Source organism: Nicotiana tabacum, chromosome 8 (assembly GCF_000715075.1).
Source record: "Nicotiana tabacum cultivar K326 chromosome 8, ASM71507v2, whole genome shotgun sequence".
Classification (NCBI taxonomy): Eukaryota; Viridiplantae; Streptophyta; class Magnoliopsida; order Solanales; family Solanaceae; genus Nicotiana; species Nicotiana tabacum.
In genome coordinates, this window is record NC_134087.1 from 32,310,520 (window position 1) to 32,318,616 (window position 8,097).

Consider the following 8,097-nt stretch of genomic DNA (forward strand, 5'->3'; position numbering starts at 1 on the left):
CCTTCCATGTTATTTTTCTTAGTACTTAAAGATGTTAAAATTAGGAAACATATACGTGCCTCAATATCGAACATATGCATGCTAATTGCTAAACGTATTACTTGTCAAAATTTTTTTATTGAAATTAAATAACGTGAATGAAATTGTGGAGGTGCAATGTTCTTTGTTTATATTGATTTACTACTCCCTTCGGTCCACAATAAGTGACCAATTTGCTTTGGATACATCCATTAAAGAAATACTAAATTCTAGACAAATATAGTTAGTGTGACTAAATTACCCTTAATTAAATATTACAACATAGTTACAGTAGCACTTACTTCCCTTCTCAAATGTGAGGAGTAAATGACTTTTTAGGGATACATACATAACGGTAATTTTGAAAAACAAATTAAATTTTTTTTAATTATATAAATAGACACTTATTTTGGATCAAAATAAAAAAATAAATTTGTCACTTATTGTGGACCTGAGGGAGTATGAAAGAGAATAATTAGCAAGATTAGATTTTTAAGAAAAAGATGCATGTTTCTTATTTTCAAGAAATTGTGCATGTCTACAACAACAACAACCCAGTATAATCCCACTTAGTGGGGTCTGGGGAGGGTAGTGTGTACGCAGACCTTACCCCTACCCTGGGGTAGAGAGGCTGTTTCCAAATAGACCCCCGGCATCCTTCCCTCCAAGAACTTCCCACCTTGCTCTTGGGGAGACTCGAACTCACAGCCTCTTGGTTGGAAGTGGAGGTTGCTTACCATCAGAGCAACCCCTCTTCTGATTGCAGCATCATATTTTTTTTTTTAATTTACATTGTGTGTCGTTTTGATAAAAACTTGAATAAGGACCAAGATAACATCAATCAATAGCCCCTAATATTTAAAATTGTAAAATCAATTAAGATTTTTCTTTATTATATCATTTCCTTTATTTACGATAGCTAAAATATTTGTGACAAATAATAGTGTTAACTGTAAGATTTTTCTCATGACAAGGCCATCCAAATGATAAAAGAGAAAATATATGTGCTAAAAAAATAAAAAAAAAATAAATAGAGAGAGAGAGAGCATATATCAGCAATATCATTTGCGAATTAAGTGAGATAATATTAATAAGCTGAACTCAAGTACCGTGTCACTAAAATATCTTTAAAATGTGTATGTAGATAAAAATAAATATTTTAAATATTATTATAATAATTTTTATGAATAAATTTTAAATCTACATGAAATATTAATAAAATTTTATACCTCTTGAAAATTATATTACATTATGATAAACTTCATTTTAGATAAAAATAAAGCATTAATTTTCTACCTTAATTTTTATGAAAATTATTTTATTTCTTTTTATATACAAATTTAGTTGATTTAAATATTACCCATCCAATTAATTTATTTATGGTAAGTGATAACTATACTTAACAATATGAAGTCTCTTTTCGTTTTTTGTATTCGATTTGAGTTCCAATAGGAGTAAGATGAAATTTTTAGGTACTTGAGTAAATATAATTTATTTTAAAGCCATGAAGAATATAGTATTGTTATTTGATATTTGAGTACAAATAAACATATTATTCTACTTTGTCTGATCTACTAAAGCAATTGCACAGCTCATATCTCGACGCAATGATAAGGACGTTAAAAAAAATTTGTGAGATAGTAGTATTTTTCTTTTATTAAATTGGCTAACTTTATTATTTTTAAGAGCTTTTGCTTTTTAAAAAGTTTATTCTATTATGTAATCACATAATTTAATATTATTTATGTAATTTTTAAATTTATATTCATTGAAATAAAAAATTCATGCTCAACGTGCATACTATAAAACTAGTGTATATATATTTGAAAACTACATGAAAGTTCTATAAATCAAGATAGTTTATAATTTAAAATATTTAAAAGATATATAAAAATTTTATTGACTAGATAAGCTCGTCTATTTTTCAAAATCAGAACTATTTATCAAATAATTTTGTACTAAAGTAATACTTTATAGTGTGTGAGAGCAAAAAATTAGCCAAAGATAATAGTAACATGGCCTTTTCTTTATTTTCTTTTATTTGTTCTTGTAAAAATTAATAAAAACCCTGTAAAGTTTGAATTGTAAGTTGAAGTTCTATTATGTTTAACAAGTAGTTTTGTTTAAATTTTATTTTTTGCATTAAGATACGACTAGACATTATATAATTTTAAAATAATAATTAAATATTATTTAGCCGTCCGAAAAATAACAATGTGAAATTTCGTCGTAGAAAATTACCTGATTTATTTGTACAGACAAGCCTTTATGTAAGATGCGGGAATGACATTACTTATTGAGGATGTCAAAGAAGACGATTAAAAAACGGAAACAGGATTAAGTATTTTTATTATATATTATATAGAAAAGAGAAGTTGGTCGACCAAGGGTATAATTGGTATTTCGCTTTAACCTATGCTTTGCTTACTGAAACGCGTCTTAAAAGCCTCCCAGCTTCTTCCGTCTTGCATCATCATTTTAAACAAAATATACTAGAATGTTCCATTCCTGCTCTCTTCCTATGATTCAACCACTCTCTCAGGTTTATTCTTCTCTTGCTCCATTTGAATTTTATTACATCTATTTATTTTATGAATGTCCATCTCATCTAAGACCATATGAATGGAAATTGCATCTCATTCTTACTTCTCTTCTATTAATTAGTTGCTCTGCCATCTTCCTATACGAACTTTTTGACTGATTGATTTCAAACTGGGTTGAATTGCAAGGTAAATTGGTCTGCTGCATATTAGAGTGGGATAAACTTCTTCTACTCCAACACAGGCAAGGACCCAATTCATACTTCTCTCTACGTAATTCTTTATATACTTTAAAAATTGATCCACATTTATCTATTGCTACTTAATGAGTTACTATTTCTTAAATGGATTTGTTACGAAATTATCGAGTCACAGCAATTTTCGATTTTCCTGTAGCAGGTTGGGTCATGTTTAAATGGATGTTTCTAATCTTTTAAATGGTTGGGTTGCAAAAGAAATATGAACAACAATATTTAATATGCCCTAAAAGTGTCGATTGACTTTTGAGTTACAATTGGCAAAATATAATAATTTTTTGTTATAAAACAAAGTAAAGTGGCTTTCACAAACACTTTCTTTCAGTGACCTTCCGAGAAATTGACTCGGGATTTAATGATGGTTTTAATATTTTCTAATTTGTTATTATAATAGTTGAAGCGCTATCCTTTTCGGGTCTTGCTGGATCGGAGGAGTAAAACTTTCATTCAATATGTTCTTTTGTTTTATGAATGCTGACCCATTTCATTTTTGATGTGTTATTTCTGAATTTTAAAGTAGTATCATTCGCCCTTTTTATTCTTCATTTTTCTTCTTTCTCACAAATTGTATTTGATAGATGAATGAGCTCATATTTTGAAAAGTTGGAATCGGATAGAAAAAGTCTATATTTGCCTATATGCATCTTAAAATTGTACGAATTGATGTTCAAAATTTTTATTCGTAGTTTTGTTTTCTACCCTCCAAATTAAGCTGTCATGTTCACTCTTATTGTCTCTATCATGCAAGTTTGGCTAAGATATTTTCTATAATAATTTGTGTTGCATCTGTCTTGAAGGTTGACATTGGTCTAGCTATGGGCTTTCAAGGAACAGGGTCGCCAAATAAAGCTTGATGTCATAATACTGGATGATAATTTTGTTGTTGTAAAGGTTTGTGTATCGACGCGTTGTCATCTTTTACTCGAAGTTTTCAGGCTCCTTTTCTTATTAAAGGTAAAATGTCTTGCATTGTTTACTTGAGGAAATTTAGCATATTTTTAATATAGTACTTTAAAGATGTCTCTAATGTTTTCATAAAATTTGTATTGGCATATATGATATTCCCATAAGTCAACCAATTAAGAAACTAATTTTGATTAGTAATAAAACTGCCTATGCTTACGCATGATTCATGTGAAAAAATGTGCAGCAAAACCTAATGTGATCTTGATATTTACTTAAAAACTGTTAGTTTTCCTTTACTTTCTGTTGAAAATCAGCATTTAGTTGATTCTTCTTAACAGAAAGGAAACTTTCCTGCACTTTACTGAAAGAGAAAAAGCATCAAGTTGATGATAAACACATACTTCCATTTAACAGTAAATACATACATAGGGAGCTTTAAATATGTTAACTTAGAAAAAAAAAGGAAATTTAAATATGTCAAACTGGAAAAAATACTACTTTATTCTTGTATCCCTGTGAAAAAATATTCAAAGTTATTAGATCAGCTACACATCAATATAGAAACAAAGTCAGAGAAGATAAACGAAAAGGAAAGCAACAAGCATGGCAAATCAAATTCTTGTTAGGAAAATTCAAGAAGCTAATGTGTCCAATTAGAACTATAAGTAATCCTAATAGACAAAATTTGTCTGATGTCTTACAATAAATTTTGCAGCTTCAACCAATAGTGATTGTTGAATCGCAAGTTTATGTGAGAAAGTGACATAAAAGAAAATGAAATTGCAAGGATATATTTGAAGACTCATTCACTTTACTTTATTTTGTGATTTTATATATAAATTTTTTGGGTATTAGAATACCTGGAGCTTAGTATGGATCTATGTTCAAAAATCTGTTAACTGCTTTATATAGAGTACAGTAATCGAATAGCTCTTATAGCTTTCTGACTCCTAACTCATTGATTGTTGTAATAAGAGATTGTGTGTGGATATAAATCTTAGGCTACAGTCTGGTCTGTAATTCATTTGTTACTGCTAAGAAGTTTAGCCAAATTCAAATGGATAAGGATGTGAGGAAGAATTGGCACGAATAAACGAATAGCTATATATTAATATTTTCTATATGGCAGGAGAGGTAGGTAACACTAAAGAATCATTGAATGAGCAAAAAAAAGAGCTGAGCAAATGTTAGAAAAATTGTCTATTTACGTTTTCAAAGAAATACGAAAGAGTAAATTTTATTGTTTTAGTATAATAGTAACAGATATGTTAGATCTTTTCTTGTTTTTTTTGTGTGTTTTATACTTTTAGAAAGAGAAAAATCTACTAGATAACCACATCAATTCTTTTGCTTCTTATAAAGAGCAGAGGCGGATCTAGGATTTGAAGTTTTCGGGTGTCATATTATTTTATACATAGATATATTATTATTTATACGGTCCAAATGGGATAAATATATAGTCGGTTTGATCAAATTTGTGCTTCGATTCTAGCTATTCATCTTTTCGATTTATATAGATAAATATATCGAACGAAAATAAATTATGACAACTTAGCGCACATCATAAAATTTTCAGCAGTAATACCAATATCATAAAATTTCTTCCACGTGAAAAGTACAAAAAGACAACTTCTTTCATGTTCTGACAATTGGAAATATCTTCCAATTAACAAAATACTACCATAATCAGTTGGTCAATATAACTAATAAGTAAGACATACATAATTCTTTCATCCTTAAGTAAACAAAAACATACATGTCATATGCATTTTTGGTATAAATTTGAATTAAGACTGAAAATCTAAACTTCCAATGAATGCCATCAAGGAATCAACAGCAAGAGCAAAACAAATAATGAAAATAAAAATCTGACAACAAAATGCTTTAAAAGCTTATCTGACAACAAAATGCAAAAGCTAATACAATCAGAGATTCAAGAGAATAATATACACAATAACACAATAAACTATAAATTAAAGATTGAAACAGAGAAAAAAAATCAATTTTGAATTGAATAAAAGAAAAACAAGGGAGAAAATGAAAGGATCAACGGGGTTTAGCAACTTGTAAGTCTATATTCTTAAATATTAACTATACCACCAAAAAAATTATTTTCAGAGAAACCCAACATAAAAAAAATTAAAAAAAGAAGCAAGAGAATAAGAGAGATTTACAGTCAAATTACAAAGCAGTGGTGCAGCAAAAAGGTGAGGTAAAATGGAAAAGTGGACACCAAACGGTGGTGGCTAACTGCCGGTGAGTGACGGACTGAAACAATGAAAATCCAAGAATCCCCAAATTTGGGACAACAGCGCAGTAGAAGAGAAGGGTTTTGGGTGGGAAAAGTTTTTGGGGAAATAAGATAGCTTTTGTATTTTAGTGGATAAAGAAAGCACAATAGAAAAGTCAAACAATATTAAATAAATTAAAAAGTCACTCGTGCTGATAACGTGTTATGAAACAATAAAAGTAGAAGAACAATATTGCAGAGAAAGAGAGAGAAAATTCTTATTGAATTTTGGGATGATTTACAATGGGGTAAGACCCATCTATTTATAGGGAAAAAATGATTTAGCCACAAAGTAAAACTCTCTACAAGATAGACATTCACTCTAAATAGAATTCTATTCATAACACTCTCCCTTGAATGTTTACTCGATAAGTAATGTGCCTCATTAAAATCTTAACTAAAATAAAACCCAATGGGAAAAAAATTCTAGTAAAGGAAAAAGAGTACACATGTTTAATAATACGCCTTTTGGTTACCTCATTAAAAACCTTGCAAGAAAAACCCAGTGGGACAAAACCTTGTAAGGGAAAAAGAGTGCAACGCGCATTAACTCCCCTTGATGAGAGCATCAATTCACATCCTTGAGCCTTCGCATCCCGATTTTGTACATTAGCTTCTTGAAGGTTGACGTTGGTAGAGATTTTGTGAACAAATCAGCCATATTATCACTTGAACGAATCTGTTGCACATTGATATCACCATTCTTTTGAAGATCATGTGTGAAAAATAACTTTGGTGAAATGTGCTTTGTTCTATCTCCTTTTATGAACCCTCCCTTCAATAGAGCTATGCATGTTGCATTATCTTCATACAAAATTGTGGGTAACTTGTCACATTTCAAACCACATTTGTCTCGAATAAGATGTATTATAGACCTCAACCACACACACTCTCGACTTGCTTCATGAATAGCAATTATCTCAGCATGATTAGATGAAGTAGCCACAATTGATTGCTTAGTCGATCGCCAAGATATGACAGTGCCTCCACAGGTAAATACATAACATGTTTGAGACCGAGCCTTGTGTGGGTCAGATAAATACCCAGCATCAGCATAACCAACCAGATCGGGACTGTAATTGTTGCCATAAAATAAGCCCATATCGATAGTCCCTTTTAGATACCGCAATATGTGTTTGATTCCATTCCAATGTCTCCTTGTAGGAGCAGAGCTATATCTTGCTAAGACATTAACTGAAAAAGTTATGTCAGGCCTTGTAGTATTAGCAAGATACATTAGTGCACCAATTGCACTAAGATATGGTACTTCAGGACCAAGTAGCTCTTCATTCTCTTCTTGAGGTCGGAATGGATCCTTATTCACATCAAGTGATCGAACAACCATCGGAGTACTTAATGGATGTGCTCCATCCATATAAAACCGTTTCAATACCTTTTCTATGTAGGCAGATTGATGAACAAAAATTTCGTTTGCCAAATGTTCGATTTGCAAACCATCGAAGTACTTAATGGATGTGCTCCATCCATATAAAACTGTTTCAATACCTTTTCTATGTAGGCAGATTGATGAACAAAAATTTCGTTTGCCAAATGTTCGATTTGCAAACCAAGACATAATTTTGTCTTTTCGAGATCTTTCATCTCGAATTCCTTCTTTAAATAATCAATTGCCTTTTGGAGTTCTATTGGAGTTCCAATAAGGTTTATGTCATCAACATATACGGCAAGTACAACAAATTCCGATGTTGTTTTCTTTATAAAAATACATGGGCAAATGGCATCATTTATATAGCCTTCCTTTAATAAATACTCACTAAGACGATTATACCACATTCGTCCTGATTGCTTTAGACCATACAACGATCTTTGCAATTTGATTGAAAATATTTTCCGGGACTTTGAATTATTTGCGTTTGGCATTTTAAATCCATCGGGAATTTTCATATATATCTCATTATCAAGTGAGCCATAAAGGTAGGCGGTAACCACATCCATTAAATGCATGTCAAGCTTTTCATGGACAGCAAAACTAATGAGATAGCGGAAAGTTATAGCATCCATAACGGGTGAATATGTCTCTTCATAATCGACACCAGGCCTTTGTGAAAATCCTTGTGCAACAAGG

General features: G+C 30.6%; 1 long non-coding RNA gene across 2 annotated transcripts; it reads left to right on the forward strand.

Annotated features, from left to right (window-relative positions):
* Positions 1-2,566: 2,566 nt before the first annotated feature.
* Positions 2,567-4,969, forward strand: LOC107816103 (uncharacterized). 2 transcript variants are annotated; one of them, XR_001654861.2, is made up of 3 exons: positions 2,567-2,802; positions 3,613-3,769; positions 4,437-4,969. It is a non-coding gene; the product is annotated as an uncharacterized LOC107816103 (long non-coding RNA). The 2 variants fall into 2 exon arrangements; XR_012693919.1 differs by having other exon boundaries at positions 3,613-4,773.
* The last annotated feature ends 3,128 nt before the right edge of the window (positions 4,970-8,097 follow it).